This window comes from Peromyscus californicus, unplaced genomic scaffold (genome assembly GCF_007827085.1).
Source record: "Peromyscus californicus insignis strain IS unplaced genomic scaffold, ASM782708v3 Scaffold_5__1_contigs__length_169319896, whole genome shotgun sequence".
Classification (NCBI taxonomy): Eukaryota; Metazoa; Chordata; class Mammalia; order Rodentia; family Cricetidae; genus Peromyscus; species Peromyscus californicus.
Window position 1 is genome coordinate 21501198 of NW_026294573.1, and position 17569 is coordinate 21518766.

Here is a 17569-nt window from a genome sequence, read left to right on the forward strand (position 1 = left end):
AGAGCAGAGCTGGGACTTAGACCTAGGCCTATCTGACTCCCAAAGGCGCCTGAAGACTAAGAGCTGAGCAGGAACCAGGACAGAGCAGAGTCTAGCCTCGGATCCCTGCCTATTATTGTTTGGTCCTGAACTAGCGCCGGATCATCGGCTTATGCTCTATGGACAGGTTGCCATATTGCCTAGTGCTGGCCCATAGGGAGAATGCAGGGCTGACTCAGGGGGAGGACACTGTGGGAAAGGCCACTCTTGTGGGCCCCTGTGGTAAGCAGCGATATGCAATCCACTGAGTTCTAAGCATCACCAGGGCAAGGCTATCTGTTCCGCTCACTTCATCTCTCAACATCTGGAAAGGAATGTAGCCCACAGAAGTAGTGGGCAGAAAGAACTTTGCAGCCCACATATACGGCCCACCACGTCCTCACAGCAACCCAGGAGGCATGCACGGCTTATTATCCTGGAGCTGCAGAGCAAATGGGCCCAGAGCCCCTGTGAAACTCGCCTGAAGCCACACAGCTGTTCAGAGGCAGACTTCCTCAATCTCTTAGGGCCAAAGCCTCTTTCCCATTCTCAGCTCCTGTAACAACCCTTCAGCCACTTCTGGAAAGGCTCCTTCTAGAGCTGTGGTCTAATTTAAGGCTGGGAGGAACACTGAAATTATCTAAGCCATTGGCTTCCAAGCCCTGAGCCTGGGGGAGTGGAAGAGCTGTGTAACACTCCAGATACCCAGGCCCTAGTCCAGGAGGGCCTGACTCACACATCTGAGGGACATCTGGGAAGCTGTCGTTGTAATCTGCTCCCCCAGTGGGTACCCTGTGCTCTCATGCCATTTCACGGAAGATGAGACCGAAATGGGGAGAGCTTAGGAGTCTTCACTTCAGGCCACAAACAGTACATACATGAAGGACCCTTCTGCTGTGTATCCAGGTCAGTCTCCATTTCTGTCCACCGTCCCAGGCCTCATCCTTCGGCCTCCACTACACCTGCTAACTCTCCCATACCTAGCTGAGGACCTGTACCCTTTCAGCTCAGCACTGCTTCTCTCTCTCCCCTACACACACACACACACACACACACACTGTAACCTGGAATTCTCTATGTACATCATGCTGGCCTAACAGGCAGCTGTGCAACCAAGGATAACCTTGAACTTGTAATCCTCCTGACCCCACCTCCTTAATGAGACCACAGGGTACACCACCACACCCAGTTTTTGTGGGTGCTGGCGATTGAACCCAGGCCTCTGTGCATGGTAGGCAAATACTCTACCAATTTACCTACATTTCCAGCCCCCTCCCCTTCTTTTTGGGAGACAAGGTTTTACTTGGGAGTTGTGGTTGGTCTAGAAATCACTATGCAGACCAAGCTGACCTCACACTTGCAGCTATCCCCCTGCCTCTGCCAGTGCTGACAGCACTAGCATATGCCACCATGCCCAGTGAGTTCAGCTAGCACGGCTATTTTTGAAGAGACAACACCTTCAGAGTGTAGGAAAAGCCAGGCAAGGGCGCGCGCCTTTAACCCCAGCATTCAGGAGGCAGAGGCAGGCAGATCTCTGTCCGTTCAAAGCCAGCCTGGTCTGCAGAGCGAGTTCCAGGCCAGTGAGGACTACAGAATAAGACCCTGCCTCGAAGTACGGAAGCAACTCAGACTCTGGAATCGCCGAGTCAGTTTTCTAGCAGTAAGCTTGACCTGGCTTTCAGAGACACCTACCAGCAGCCACCATTCCTTCCTTGCTGTGGGTGTGGCTCGGCAGGCCTTCCTGCTCTAGAGGCCTCCCACTTGGGGCCCGAGGGTGTGATCTTGGCAGAAGAGACAAACCTCTCCAGTGGCTGCTTCGGCTCCACCCACCCACGAAGACCTTTGGCCACATCCTCCTGACTGTCCACTGTCTTTTGCAGCCTTCAGGATCTGAGGGAAGCAGCTGGCTCCCTTCCCCACCACACCCCAACAGGCAGCCATTCTTTTGGCCTCTTCTCAAAGGTACTACCTAGCCCCAGTCTGTGAATGAAAAGTCAAAAGGGTCCTCTGTCTGCGTGTCTGTTCCCGGGTCAGTGTCTGAGCTTGCCCACAGGGACACCAGCTGGCTAGAAGGGGGGCCCCAACCTGCAGAGCACAGTGCCGGGAAGCACCAGCCCACATCCTTGATCCCCAGCCCCACCCTCCCCCGCTGTGGCTGTGACCACCCCACCCCTTCCCCAGCCCTCCTCCCCCTCACCCACCCCTAACCTCCCCAGGGGAGCCAAGCTGCCAGCCCCAGCTCTCACTTCCGGCCTCATGACCCTCTCTCCAGCCTGCATGCACTCCCCCCCCCCCCCCCCCCCCCCCCCCGTTTCCCTCAGCTGGTTTGAAGGCCCAAGGATGTCCCCGGCCTCCCAGCAGTGGGAAACACTGCTGTTCTGAAACCTTCCTCAGGACCTCTCTTCTCTACTGAGGCGCTTCTACCCAGGATCAGCCCCCTCCCTCTCAGGAACTTGGTATCACCCTCTAGGTCTTCTCTTCTTTTTAGCCTCTAGTGTCCACCCAACCTGCAGATCTTCTAGCAAGCAGATTCCAGCCCTAGGTCATAGCGAAACAATGAACCAGACACTTATTTTTTAAATGTGAGCACAGAGAGGCTTAGTCATGCCCTTAAGGACACACAGCCATGCCGTTCAATTTTGCTGTTGTGTAAATTTGGTTTTGTTGGGATCCTCTAAACCAAATTGCTTCACCACCCGGAGATTAAGCCTAGCTCGCCTCCCCTAACTATCTTAACTATCAGTTCTAACCTATCTTTCTCCTAGCTTCTTACCTGTCATCAAGATGCACTACCTCCCCTGACCACTAGGTGTCCCCTCGGAGCCACTGATGCCCCAAGGGGAGCTGGTCCTGCCCCGCCCCCCAGGCAACAGCTTCCCCCCCACCCCAGCTCAGTACAGCACTGCATACCCCACCCTACCATATCCCCAGCCACACAGAGCTCCTTTGTGCAGCCCCCGCCCACCCTCTTCCTGTCCAGAGTGGGGCACCTGGCAAGCAGGTCTGTTCCTGAACCGCCCCCTGCCAGCCCCCTGCCCTGGGTGCCAGGTGTGTAGACACCACTGCCAGCCCTCACTGGACCGGAGGGTCACCCCACTGGCAGCCCTCCCTTCCTCCCTCCGAGGTCACCCAGGGACTGAGCTTCCCGCCCACTCCACCCCCATCCCCTCCTGCCCTTGGCCCTTCCAGACTCCTGTCCTTGTCTTTCCTTCTGTCTCCCAGAGGACTCCCTCCTCCAGTACCACTGGCACCTCCTCCCACCTCTCTCCCACCCCCGCCCACGTCCCTCCCCAGAGAGAGCCAGTTCTGCCCCGCCCCTTGCTGCCGACCAGGTCGGAAGAACTCCTCCTCCTGGAAAGCCACTGTTGGAAAGGAAGTGACTTCAGCAATTTGGCCACAAGGCTGGGCACTGCTGAGCCCAGCTCAGCTCAAGTCCTGCCCAGCCCACCTCCAAAGCACAATGGAAGCCATGTGCTCATGCCACCTCACCTAGCACACACCAAACCCACCCGAGGGTATCGGAGTCTTGAGCACACACCTCTCCAGTAGCAACCTGGGTGGTTGGAACAACCTAGTAGACCCGCACCTGCACAGGACCCACATCCAGTACAGTCACCACCACAGCGCACCGCCTGTGAAGGGAGCTCTTAACTATGCCCCCAGCCTAGGCCACTTACATAACTCTTGGACACACAGCCTTATGCACTAAAGACAGAGGGCCCTGCACACCTGCTTGCACACAAACGCAGAACCAGTGCACTTACAGCCCCACATCCTCCCATAGCCCTGCCTCCCCACCCTTCCTATCCCTGGAGGCCCAACCCCCATACAGACCTCAGGAATGCTCCTTTGGAAGTTGGGTGGGGTTCCCAGCAGGCTAAACTAAGGAGCTTCCTGGAGCCTGAGGCTTGTGTGTGTGTGTCAGTTTAGGGAGTTGCCTCTATAGGGCAGGGCAGCCCCACCTGGCCTCTGTGACTAGGAGCCTGGGTGGGCTAACCTGGGCCATGAGAAAGATGGGTCCTATCACTCCCCCGCCCCCTAGCCGGCTGCAGTCACACCTGGACTACCATACCCTCTCAGTACCTCATCTTGGCTTCCTAGCTCTGTTTCCAAAGACTCCAGTAAGGGGTGTCATGGAGTGGGGGGGATCAGCTGAACATATCAGGCACTCTGGTTTCCACCTCTGCCCTGAATCCTGGTCAACGTCACAACCCATTTCTCCACCCAGTTCTCTCAGGTCACCAAGGCACAGGGAAGAGTCCTCAGGCTAGAAGGCAGGATTCTAAGAGACTCACTGTCTATCCACAAGTCCCCATTGCCCTTTCTGGATGATGGGAAGGTCGAATAAGCTGGACTTAAAGGCTTCTTGACTTAGGGGTTTCTCTCTCCTCTCTTTTTGCCTAAGTTGAGATCCTGGATACGCTGTCCCAGGCCCGCCTTGCTCACAGTTACCTGAGCAGGCTTTGCAGAGGCCTGGCTCAGCAGGAAAGGTCTGTCTCCACCAGCATCAGCTTCTCCAGGGTGGTTTCTGCAGATGCCCGAGTGGTGCCCCTCGCCTGGGACCCTCTGCACACACTCAGCTGGGATGGCTCTGGGGTCCAGGCCGATGAGTAGACAATCAGGCAAGCTCCCATCTGCAGAAGCAAACACAGCACGCCAAAGGTAAGCACAGATGCAGGCAGAGGGCAGAAGGCCACTGAGCCAGGAGGGCCTGCTTCGTACCAGTGCAGCTCTGACTTTATCCCGCTGCAGACTGAGTACCTCCCCACCCCCATGTAATTCTTTAAGTATTTAATTCTTATATTTTGTGTGTTTTGCATGCCTGATGCCCACAGGCCAAAGAGGGGGTTGGATCCCCTAGAACTAGAGTTACAGGTGGTGGTGAGCCACTATATAGGTACTGTGAATGGAACCTAGGTCTTAGCAAGAGCAACAAGTGCTCTTAACCCGTGAGCCATCTCTCCTGAGTCCCTGTCTCTAACAACCCCAGGCTCCTGTCTGGAAGAGGTGTCTTTGCATGTCTAGGTACTCAAATATGTGCACAAGCTGCCCACAGGAGAGACAGAGGAGGGAACCTCCCCTTGGCAAAATTCCCTCATCCAGTATCCTTTATGGTTCTCCATCTTCTCATCCCTAAAACGGGGAGGTACACCTTACAAACGAGAGGGGGAGCAAGCTTGAGGGAGGGAGGGGGCTTGTGACTGTGCAGGTGTGGGCTGCTGTTCTGCGTGGTAGGATGCCCATTTTCATGAAGGTACATATGCAGCTGGCATTTGCCCATCTCCAGCAGCAACTGGTTACACCTCCCGTTTTCTTAAACCATGGCCTTTCTCACTACTTCCCTGCTTCTTGCCCATTGGCTGGCCCCCTGAGGTCTGCACTGAAGCCCGGGTGTATGTGTGTGTCTAAGGAACAAGCCTCACGGAAGCTTATAGGCTCTGGTTGCCTGCTAATGTGCATGTGTGAGACCTCTGCCTGTATAAATGCACAGCTATGACTTCCAGCCATCTGAGTACATACACACACCTGTATGAGGGTTGCTCGGTCTATTCTGTCTGCTACGCCTCTCTCTATGCCAATGTTGGACTGTGCATGTGATCGGGCTCAGGTGGAGCCCAGAGGCAGAGCACTTGCCTGGCATACACAAGACCCTGGGTTCCACTCCCAGCACCACAATAAATAAGTGTACACACACATGTGGGATCGTGTGTTTGATCAGTAATGACCGGTGTATCGCTGAGTCTATGCCTGTGTCTACCAGAATCAAGCGTCTTCAGTTATACTTGCTGATATGGGCACCATCTACATTTCTATTCAGTTCAGCTCTGTGTGTGTATTTAGCTGAGCCTGTGACAGGTGTGCCCAGCTGTGAGTGTGCCTGTGTATGTACACACTGTGCCTGTCTCGCTGAATCTCACTGTGTCAGGAGCCACAGCAGCTCCTGCCCGCCTCAGAGCTCTTTGGATGTGTTTGGCAGCAGGGTGGGGGCGGGTGGCTGATCCTCTGCTGTCCCTGCAGGTTTCCAATCTCCAGGCCTGGGACCGCAGGCACCGGTGTCACTGCGGATCAGCATCGGATCAGCATCGCCTACCTTCTACCTCTGCCTTTCCTTTCTGTGGGCTTTCGGGGTCACGGTGTGACGGCACGACTGGTCACAGTGTCCCTGTGGGTTTATTTTGCCACGGTCAGCATGTGCGTGCGGGTGTGTCTCTGCATGCGTGGATTTGTGTGACCTTACCATTGTGAGTCTGTGCACACCGTGTATTTGGGTATGTTGGTGGGTCCCTGTGTTATCCCATTATATATCTGTGCCAGCGTGGCTGGGTGTCAGCATCAACACATGAGAGGGTCTACGTGCCTGTCAGCACAATGGTGCCTCAGTGTTCGTGTGGTACCTTTGTGAGGCTGTGTGTGTGTGCCACTGTTTGTGTGTTGTGTGTGCTGGCTCCCCTCTTCACTCCCTATCTCCTGAGTGCCTGAGTGTGCGCTCTCTCTCTCTCTCTCTCTCTCTCTCTCTCTCTCTCTCTCTCTCTCTCTCTCTCTCTGTAGGAGCCAGACAACTCCCCAAGCCTGGATTAGGGACAATTTATCCACAGGCAGAGAAGAATTTCAACCTGCCAGAGCTTCCTTCTGATCCGCCCCCCCCCTTCCCTGTGGTTGGGTGGGCACAGAAATGCAGCGTAGCAGCTCCCAAGCCCTCGGGGAGCCCCCACCTCCACAGTCCCCCAGAGGCCCAGAAAGGTGGAAAAGGTGGGACTCTGGGTGGCCTGAGCCCCCCAACCCTAGTGACTGACTGGCCCCCATTAGGACCCCACAGCTCAGCTAATCTTGGCCCTCTTCTCCTACATAGGGTGGGTGAGTGAGAGAGGAGTCTGCATGGGATCTGCCCGGCCCTCAGGGCTGAGGAGACCGAAGGAGTAGCTGCCCTCAGAGCATCTACATCCTGATATTCTCCAGTTGATAAATGCCAGCCCCCCAATAAACAACTATGGAGCATGCAACTGAACCCATTCAGGCTGGAGAGGGGGGCTGTGTGGTAAGGGGATGTGGCAAGGGGGAGCAGTGTTGGGCTGGGACTAAGGTTCCCTTCACGGTGCTCCAGGCGCAAGGCAGAGTCACATGTTTCCCATTAGCTGCTTTGGCCTCCTTGTTCGGGGGTGTTGGCTGGGGGAGATTTGTTCTGGTTGCAGACACCAGCAGAGACCACACAAGAGAGAGAAGGGGGGGGCATTCTCTAGCAAGCACCAGAGGCAGCAAGGAAGAGAGACAGAGAGACAAGGACAGAAGACAGAGGCTGGTCATGAGAAAGGTGAAGAGAGACAGTGGGGGACGGGACGAGGAGGCAGGCTGGGCTAGGCCCCAGACACAGGGCAGCAGCAGCCCAGGGAGGCAGCCTGAAGACGATGTGGTGGACAGGGCGGGAAGGCGAGGCGAGGGCCTCATAGGCAGGGACGTGAATGCCCAGGCGGGTGGCGGGCGGGGGCAGCCAGTGCCTGAGCCTCCCGCCTGCTGACCCTCAAGCCTTGGAGATAACAGACCCGAATAGTGCTGACTTGCGGTTCAGAAATCCAATATCCTCCGCGGCGCACTAATCGACTACCTGAGCCCCAGCCCGCGTGAGCTGCCCCGATTAATCCTGCGGCTCCACAGCCTTAATTAGTTTAACAGTTTCAGGGGCAGAAGAGGCAGGCAACAGGGTCCCTAGGCCTATGGGGACACAGCCCTCATGCAAACCCTGTCTAGAGCGTCACCTCCCCAGTCACACACCTGCTTAGGCCCCAGAGGCCCCTTCCCACACCATCTGAAAAACACTGGGTCCTTTCTCCTGGGGCACAGTCCCAAGGGCTGGCACTTAGGTCAGAAGGTAGGTCATGGGACACTAAGACGCCCACCTTGTACTGTGCTTACTTAGTTCCTCTGGCCAGCCTTTTGGGGGCCTTGTGATCTCTATGGGGAAGCTCCACATCACAGGGCAGTATGTTGTTTAGGATGAGAGACAAGCTCCTAACTCACTGATCATCCCAACAACATGAGATAATCATACATGCCACTCCCCACAACAGCCGGGGAGACAGGTGTATGGTCACCGACAACCTCCCCTACGGGAACAACTGAGCACATTACCTGTTGCTTACTTGAAAGTGTGAGATGGTCATATCTGACACCCCCCAGATGACACAAGATGGGTGTCCAGCTATCACCCCTCACAACACTGTAACTACCACCAGGCACCTCTCACCCAATAACAGGACGTGCAGGAAACCTATCACATACAGTGTACCACCAAAACAGCCCCCACCACGGGACAAAACCTGGTCCTTCTCTGAGTCTCCCCGCCCCCACCATCTAGACACCACATACCACCTCTGCCTGCTCTGGACAGGTGACAGCCCACCCACATCCCTCCTCCAGCACTGTCGCCAGCCTGGGTGGTGCTGTCTGTCCTCTGCCTGCAGAAGCGTCACAGCTCACAGGGCATGAATGTCACCCCAGCAATGCTAGAACCGGGCACAGCCACACGTTGCCCCAGTGACAGACGCTACTGGCCCCAGGAGGAGGTGGAGGCACACAGGGCTCTGGGTGTGACCTTGCTCCCTGGACACCAGGAGGGGAGGTACTGTGGCCTCCTGCCTGGGTAACCCAGCAGCCAAGCAGCAGCGCTGAGACAAGCTGGGGAGGAAACTGCCTGGGCACCAGACAACCAGGAAATGTCACCTTCCCAAGCTCCCGCTCCACTCCTAATGAACTCAAGGAGGGAGCAGGACAGCAGCCTGAGCCCCCCTTGGCTGGGAAGGTTGTCCCTCTTCCTTATAAAGGCCCCCTCTCCAAACTTCAGGCCACAGAACTAGGGATAGGGACAAGGAGGCCAAAGTCCAGGAGCATGACTCACTTGGGGAACAGGCCCAGCCTGCTGGCCAGAGTGGTGAGGGAGGCCAGGAGCCAAGAGGCCCGGGTTCAAGTCTACGCTCCTCCCAAGCCAAGCTGTGTGACCTTGGAGCAGCAGCTCAGCCTCTTTGGCTTGAGGGAGAGAGAAGGGGCCAAGGAAGTACTGGGATCAGAAAGCAGCTCTGGGGAAGGGAGGGCGGCGGCGGGCTCCATCTCTGCTCTTGCTTCCTTCCTCAAGGACCCTCCCTCCCCTCCTTGCATGTCAGTCCCCCATCTATAAAGCTGGCCTCAGAAGATCACACGGCACATGCAGAACGGGAAGGGAGGGGAGTAACTGAGGAGCTGGACACCCCCCCTAGCTAGACCAGTGTCAGCTGAACCCCGTTTCCATTGCCTGGCTTCCCACAGGAACTGTTTCTTTATGGCAGCCTGGAGCTGTGGGGTGGGAGTGTTGAGGTGTTGGTGGATAGAGGACAGATTGCCTTAAGCTAAGACCAAGGAATCAGACAGAAGTCTGTCCTCCCCCTCACCTTTACCCTCAACCTCACTTGGACTACCTTAGAACCCTGGATTTGTGCAACAGCTCAAAGGGAGGGAATGGACCGCGCCCTATCCCCCCCGATGCCCCCATGACCCACAAGAGCACCTGAGATGGGAGTATTCAAGAGGCCCTTTACTGTATGCAAGTCCAGAGAGGGACAGACCTAGCCCGAGGTCACACAGCCGGGCTGCAGCAAAGAACTCTCTTCAGCAACATTCTCAGAGCAGAGTCCTTCTAGCCCCTGGGGGTGGCTAGAGCTAGGGGGCCCTGGGGGACTTAGCAAAAAAACTTGGTGACAGATGGCCTGCCGAGGCAGCGGCGATCTGGGCGGCTGGCAGGCATGCTCGCTCCCGCGCAGGGAAGCAGCTAATTTTAGCCGAGGCCTCGATGCCAGCTTTGTTCCCCCCACCCACCCGCCAAGGGGGCCCAGCATGCTTTGCGTGCAACCCGGCCCCCTGGCACCCCCCTACCTGACCCCCTTGGTGAGTAGTGTCCAGACCCAGGGTCCTAGAATTGTCTGCCTGACTAGGCCTCATCATACCAAGAGGCCAGGGGTGGGCCCTAAAGGCCTGGCTCACTACCCTAGGACCGATCTGCCAACGACTCAGAGATCATTCCTTGAAGGATGACAGGAGGAAGGCCAGAGGCCATTGTCCAGACTGGGGCTACCAGCTTTGAGGAGAGGTGGGCACTGCCCTCCACTCGGTATTTAAGGAGATAGGACCCTGATTCCACCAAGACTCTTGTTCTGGGCAGCGGTGCACTTGGTGCTGGTGAGCAGGGCAGTTACTGAAGGAACTCAAAGTGCTTTAAAGAAGTATCAGGTTTGGAAACTGAGGCATAGCCTGGGGTAGCCATCATATCAGGAGGAAAGGATCAGTGAGGCCTAGGTACCCTACAAGATGGCAGGGCTCTTGCCTAGCTTAGCACCCGGGACTGCTCCACTTGGGCTGGCGGAAGGATGACCAAAATAGGGCATGTTTAACCTCTCAAACTGCAAAGGATTCTTCATCTGGTACCCTATTTTCTGAAGACTGCTCATTTCAAGCCCAGTGGGGCTCTCAGGGCGGAGAGTCCCTACTAGAAAGGGGCATTTCTTTGGGGTGACTCTGAAGGGACACCCTCAGCTCCCTGGCCAGTGGTTACAAGGGAGATGGCCAAGTAGGAAACAGGGGAGGAATCTCAAAGAAATCTGCATGTTAGAGAATCAGTGAGGACAGAAAGAAGAGGGAGAGATCGAGGCAGAGAGAGGAAGATGTTGGGTGCAAGAAAAACAGCCTAAGGAGAAAAGAGGGAGGGATAGGAAACGGGGCTGGGGAGAGGTAGGGAGAGCATGCCAGGGAAAACAGCAAGAAAAAGACTCAGGAAGAGTGTGAAGAGAAGGAGTTAGAAAGAGACAAAGAGAGAGAGAGAGGCAGGATGATGCAGAGACAAAGACACACACAGAGGGAGAGAGATGGAGGAGCCTGCCACAGACAGGCCTAGGCACAGCAACCCAAGGAGCTGGAGACGGGGAATGACACACCCAGAGACTGGGGGAGACAGTCAAGAGGGTGAGACACACTCACAGACTGGGGTGGGAGAAGGGGGAGGCACTAAGTGATGGATAGAGTGTGGGGGGAACAGCAGGAGTACGCAGGGGTAGAGGGAGGGGCGCACGCAGGAGGGGAGATGTCGCCAGAACTGGGGGGGACGACAGAGGACAGAAATGGAATGTGGGTCTGGGCATGAGGCTCACAGATGCATCGGCTCTGGTTTCAGCTGGGGCAGTTGGCTGCTGGGGGGGGGGGGCAGGGCTTTGGAAGGGGGGGCCTTGTTGCCATGACGGCGGGCACGGCAGGGGCACAGTCTGCTGGCACTTGGAGCTCTGGGCATGGTAGGGGGCTGACTAAGGGGAAAAGGGGTGTGTGTGATGAAGAAGCCTCGCCCCTGCCCTCAGGGCTCTACCAGGAAGTTTCCAGAGAGCAACTGGAAGATGCTGGAGCCGATCAGGGCTCTTGGGCTTTACCCCGCCCCAGGGGGGCACCCTTCCCCAGGTCACGTGTGCCATCCAAGGGTTCCACCTGTGTCTCAGGATGTCCCCTGGGGATCTTCCTCCTCTGTCCCCTCCAGTCTGCCTGAAGATCCCACATGCTGTTGCGGCTGCTGCTGCTTGCAGGGAAGCAAGATTGTGAATTCAGGATCTGTAATCCTAACGCAGAGCCCAGGCCTACCGGGCTCCAGTTGCCAAGGCGACGGTGGGTCAGAGGGCAGTGCAGGGCGCCCGCTCCTCCAAGTCAGAATCCCAATTGTTAAAGCCCAAGAATAAACAGCTGAAGCGGCTGTGGGGGGGCCGGGAGGGGGGGCCGAGGTCTGCATGGGCTCAGTGTGGTGTTGTCAAGCGACATGTCACTAATTGTCTGAAGGAACGGGCTGAGGCAGCTCTTAACTGCTTCCGTGCCACCCGAGACACCTTGGCTGCTTGGCCTCATCCCTAGGGCTTCCTTCCCAGCATTCCACTAGGCCAGCCTGTGGGTGTGTGTAGGGGAAGAGTGCTGGGCCAGCATAATCTCTGCCTCCTTTGCACCGAACCCCCACATACTCTGGCTCCCAACACTCCTCTTTGCCCAACTTGGAACCTCCCACCTGCAAGCTAAATCTTTATGTCCCCAGAACCAGTAACCCCCAATCACTGGGCTCACGACATTTCATGAAGTCCAGCCTTGGTTCCCGCGGCTTGTGAATGCTCTTAGCTCCCCCAACCACCTCTTCATCCCCTAAGTCAGAGGGTCTGGTACAGATGTGCGGAAGGCAAAGACAGACAGACCTAGTGCTCTCCTGCTCTCTGTGCAGAGGGCTGGGGTTGAACAGTCTCTCTGGGGAGGGGGGGAGGGGGGCCTCCAGCTCTTCTGCCTGTAGTTCCCCCTCCCTCGTCAGTCACACTCAGAGCCAGAGGTGTGAGGAGAGCCAAGAGCCTGGCTTTTGGCCTTTCTGTTTTGCTTGCTGTGTGGCTCTGGACAGTTTTCCTTCCACATAAGCTTGTCGCCTCCTTTGTCCTTCTCGTCTGACTCCTGCCATGCCTGTAGCCCCCGTTCAGGAGTTCCCAACCCTGCTGTGAAAAGGTAAATCACAAGGAAGGGGCAGCGTCTAGCACACAGTAAACTGCTTCATAGATAGCGGGGGTTGTGAGGACCTTAGCGCCTCTCCCTCTGTAAGCACAGCCAAGAGTAAAGGTAATGGGCGGGGGCGTTTACTGGAGGTGAGGATCGATTCTGGGAAGGTTTTCTGCAGAAAATAGTATCTGGCAAAATGTGGACAGGAACTGGAAAAATCAGAGGCCTCCAGAAGAAGTCTTGTTAAGATTTCAAAGGGGAGCCAGCCCCATGGTCTCAGGATCCCCGTTCAGCCTCTTCCACTGCAGGAAGGGGCAAGTCTTTGAGGTCTCCCTGCCCCAAAGTCAGTCCAGCCTGCTCCAGCATCTCCTGCTGACTCCACCCACTGCGCTCCGGAACTCAGGGGAGTAGGCAAGTCTCCAGAGGATGGTGGCACCTATCTCAAGAAGGGGGTGTGGAGCTTTGGGTACAACTTCAGTCCCTGACCCTCTTTCCTGGGACTTCAGAGCTAGTCTCCCTCTGCCCAGGGTGAAGGAGGGGGGCTCAGAGCACCCACACCCCTTAGATGGATACCTGTGGGCAAAGACGAAGTCCGTGGGCTGGGATCTGGGCTTAGAAACAGGGGATCCCCCAGAGAGAGCCCGGCCCAGCCAGCTGGGGGCTGAAAGCGGACAAAAGGCTACTTGTTCTCAAGATGCCTGCGCCTTCTCAAACATACCTACAGCCGCACTCTGGGGACAGTTACACCCACAGAGGCACACAAAGCCTGGGGTGGAGGGGGGGTTTGCAGCAGCTACTCCAGAGGTCAACAATAGGAACAGCCCTAAGCTGAACCAACCCTTGCCTCACACAGAACACCTCGTCATATTCCATCCAAGTCAGTTATAGATAGCCCCACAGCCTGAGGTGCCTGACTGCGAGACCCAGGCAGTCTCAAAGCTGCCCTCCCCTTCATCCTGTCGACAGCTTCCCAACCTCTCTCGAGAGTTGGCTTGGCAGCTAGTGAGACTTATTATCACCCTTTTTATTTTATTTTATTTTTTTATTCTTGGTAGTGCTTGGAATTGAACCCAGGGCTTCAAGCATGTCAAGTAAGTGCCCTGCTCACATTACTTTTTTTTTTTTGGTTTTTCGAGACAGGGTTTCTCTGTGTAGCTTTGCGCCTTTTCCTGGAACTCACTTGGTAGCCCAGGCTGGCCTCGAACTCACAGAGATCCTCCTGGCTCTGCCTCCCGAGTGCTGGGATTAAAGGCGTGCGCCACCACCGCCCGGCTTCACATTACTTTTTACTGAGTACCTGCTCTGCCTTCCTCTGCGGACAGGTCAACATTGCTTAGGTGAAAAGCTTGCTTTAGTGTCTTGAGTCTTGATCTCAACACTAAGGCAGAGGCAAAGGTCCGAACCAAAGCCAGGCCTGATTTAAGAGCCCAAGTTCTTGCATGTGTTTATCTCTGCTTGCCGTCACACCGTGTTACACCCAGCACCCTACCACATACATGACCAGACAGCAGCGACATGTCTGCATGGAGGTGTAACTCTCCATCCCACACATCTCAATGCCAGTCTGGCACCAGGCGGGCAACTCTAACTCCTCGGTGTCTATGCTGTCCCTCAGAATTACAGAGGTCTAGAGCATGAATGGGAACAGAAGAGACTGACTACCTCTAACTTCTCCAGCAGGGTCACCTCTGACTCCCCTAACCCCAGGATGACAAAGCACCACACACTGGCTGGGGTGCCTGACCCCTTGGGCCTGGACCCTCCCCTAGCCCACTGTCCCTGATGAGAACAAGTCTAAACAAACTCCTTCCTGGGGATGTCAAAGCACCTTTCTGGGGGAGGTGGTGCTGTGATCCTCCAGGCTAGCTAGGGAGAAGGATCAGGTTACTCTTTCCCTGAGCTGTGCCCTGGACTCCTTGGGGTTGACCTTTCACCTCATCCAGGCCTGGACCCAAAGGGGGAGGCCAGGCCTCACCTCCTGTTAACCCTCTGCATTCCTTATTTGATTCCTGGACTCCTGCCAGGGCCTAGTAGGTCTGAAGGAGCCTAGCCAGGCATGCCAACCTTTCTCCCGCCTCCCATCCTATCCGGCTTTCCAAAGAGCCTTAGGGAAGGCACATCCCTGCCCCCTGCCCATGCTGCCCTGCTGGGATCAGATGCCCGGCCCAGGCAGCTGAAAATGACCTGGGCTATTTTCGCTACAGTGTCGTGTTGCAACTCCCCCTGAGCTGGCTGCTGCCCACACCTCTCCAGACCATGGCTCCCTACCCTCACTCATCTCTCCCCCAGAATCACTGACTAACAGGACACAAGGGCTCTTAACTGGCCTAAGCTCTTCATGACTGAGGCCATGAGGAGCCAGGCCTGGGCCTGGGCAGAGAACCAGGCTCCCTGAGTTCCCGCCCAGGCCTCTAACAACCTGCTCTGTACCCTGGGTGCCAGAGCCTCTGACCCAGCCAACCTCCCCCAAGCACCAAAAGTCACATTGGAGGCTACCCATAAGTCCCTGGGCCACTCCGCATGTCAGAAACTGTCCCTGCCATGCTCTTCTCTTTGTTCAGAATTGGTATCAGGTCTGTACACCTATGGCACAGACACGTGGGCCTACCTGGAAGGTTTGCGGGTGTATAAAGTGGGAGAAAAGACAGGGAGACTGAAGCCTGGATAGGAGTGGATTCAGACGTCAGTCCCAGCTGCCCCTTCCATTCCTATCAACTCAACTCCCTCCAGGCCTCTGCCCCTGCCCTCTCTCTCTCTGCCTTAAGCTCCAACCCTCCTGGGAAGGAATGTGACTGGTCAGGTCTGAGCTGACCAAGAGTGGTTACAAGGTGACAGAACACCCCCATGCTCCCATCCCCCTAGCCTAGGGGAGCTCACATACCAAGATGGGGGGCAGTTTAACCCTTTGCAGTCTGGTTTTCAAGAAGAAAAGATGGGTACTCTACTTCCTTTGACCAATGCTCTATATATATCACGGCTTCATGGAGGGTAGGACGTGTTCCTGCACAACCTCCTTGTCCAATAGGATGGGGGCATCTGTCTGCCTGGCTACTCTTTATTAAGAAATCCCTCGACACCCTAAATGTTTCGTCTCATCTCCCATAATGTGGGAGAACAGCCAGTGGTGCTGAGGGCCGAGAGGAGGCTTCATGAACCCCAACCTCAGGAGCCCCTCGTCCGATGGGAGAAACACAACCCTGCCCTGGGGAGTCTGGTGGGGGAGACCAGGCACAGAGGCTGGGACAAAGAGCTGAGAGCAACAGGGGCCCTGAGCTGCCTCACAAGTGAGAGGAAGCCAGCACAGGAGAACCAGCCAGGTGGGGTCAGGCCGGGCAGGGTTCCCGGAGGCCCTTGGCCTTGCACCCCTCCCCCCAGGCTCTGGAATCTCGGGGGTCAGGGCTGAGGGACAGCTCCACCCCCTGCTCCCCTCAGGCTCAGGAATTCCACCAGCAATTGTGGGGGGGGGGGGGCTTCGGACTCTGTCCAAGTTGGCTCCCACTGGATTGGGAAAGCGGCTCCTCCTCACCCCCACCCCCACCCAAGCCCCTAAGGCTGGCCCCCAGCCCTCTTCTCTCCCCCTGCCTGGGCTGGCATGGTGTGTGCCAGGCGCTGGCAGAAAACAAACCCGCCGCCGGGGTGGGTTTGCAGGGAGCGGGGTAACCTTGACACAGTTGCAGCAGTCGCTAATGGCAGACACACACTCCGCCTGTTCTGGGGGGACTGTTGCCGTTGCTAGGAAACCGGCAGCCGCGTGAATGGAAATGGGTCAGTAAACCTGGGGAGAGATAGTGTGACACTCGAACCACTGCAGCTGCTCCAGCCCACACCGAAATCCCTCCTCTTCAATATTTATCACTCCCGCCTGGGCCCTCAGCTCCTGCCAGACCCTGCACCAGCCTGGCCCTCGGGCCCCCCCAAGGCCTGATAAGGGTAGAGGGAGAAAAAAGCGATGGATGGGGTTGCTTATCCACTGTTGGGGTGGGAGGTGAGTCGGGATGATGGAACTGGTTCTGGAGGAGATTGAACAGGAAACAGAATCTAATCCCGTGGTGGGGAAGGGGTTAAAAGGTCAATTCACGCCTGTTCCTGACTTAGGCACCGTGGTAAAATTACTGTGAGTGAGCGGCCTAGCGGCTGCCTGTTACCTGCACAAGCACCACTAGAAAAGGCAGACGTCCCTCCTCTCTTCACCCAGTTTTGGGGTCTCTCTCCCTCTAGGTAGGGACTAGAAGAGAACATGACCAGGATTGATTGGCAGCCTGAAAATACCAATCAATAGGCCCATACAGACAGCATCCCAAACGACCAGGGGCTGCCTACTTACCACACAGACCTCCACTGATACACCTTCCAGATAACTCACTGCTCAGGAAACCTTGACAACAACCCCACACAGGAACCCTCACAATAGAACATAGCCTGCGATTCAGAATAGTGTCCTTCAGCTCAACTCCCTCCGCCAAGTAGGCAAACCTAGGCACAGGCTAAACTCTCCTACCCACGAGGCTGTCCAGCACTGACTCAAAGCCAACTCCTCTACCCTGTTTTCCCTCCTCCCCACAGCCAGCCTCCTTGTCTAGAGCACACCCCAATCCACTGCCGCTGTGATGACTCTTGGGCACACATCCACAAGTTAGCAGCCCCATGCCCAGCACCCCATCCCTAGAGGCTGACTGGTCCCTGACACACACATTCCTTTCCTCTCGAAGCATGCAGCCTCACAGTCCTGCCTGACACAAGCGCTCATTCTTGAGCACAGGCCTCTCTTCAGATACCAGGAACCCTGGGAGTCAGCAACACTGCTCATTTGGGTGACATGCCCCCTCCACCCACCACGATTTCCGTCAGAATCCCTGAAGGGTGTGTTTCAGCAAGGAAGGCACTCTGGCTTTCTGGGGGGGGTGGGGGGGGATACCTTGACAGGGATCTCCCAGCCGACTTGGTTCTCTGTGTGCCATCTCCTAGGATACATCAGTCAACACGGGCTTGGAGCCTGTCAGAGCTAGAAGGTGCCTGAGGGAGTCACTAATCC

At 56.2% G+C, this 17569-nt stretch overlaps 1 protein-coding gene across 1 annotated transcript in view; it reads right to left on the bottom strand.

The window, feature by feature from the left end:
• Ahdc1 (AT-hook DNA binding motif containing 1) overlaps positions 1-17569 on the bottom strand; it is a 66590-nt gene that overhangs the window by 18353 nt on the left and 30668 nt on the right. Inside the window, 1 exon segment of the mRNA XM_052718776.1 lies at positions 4471-4652. The gene's annotated coding sequence lies outside the window, so the exon portion shown is untranslated.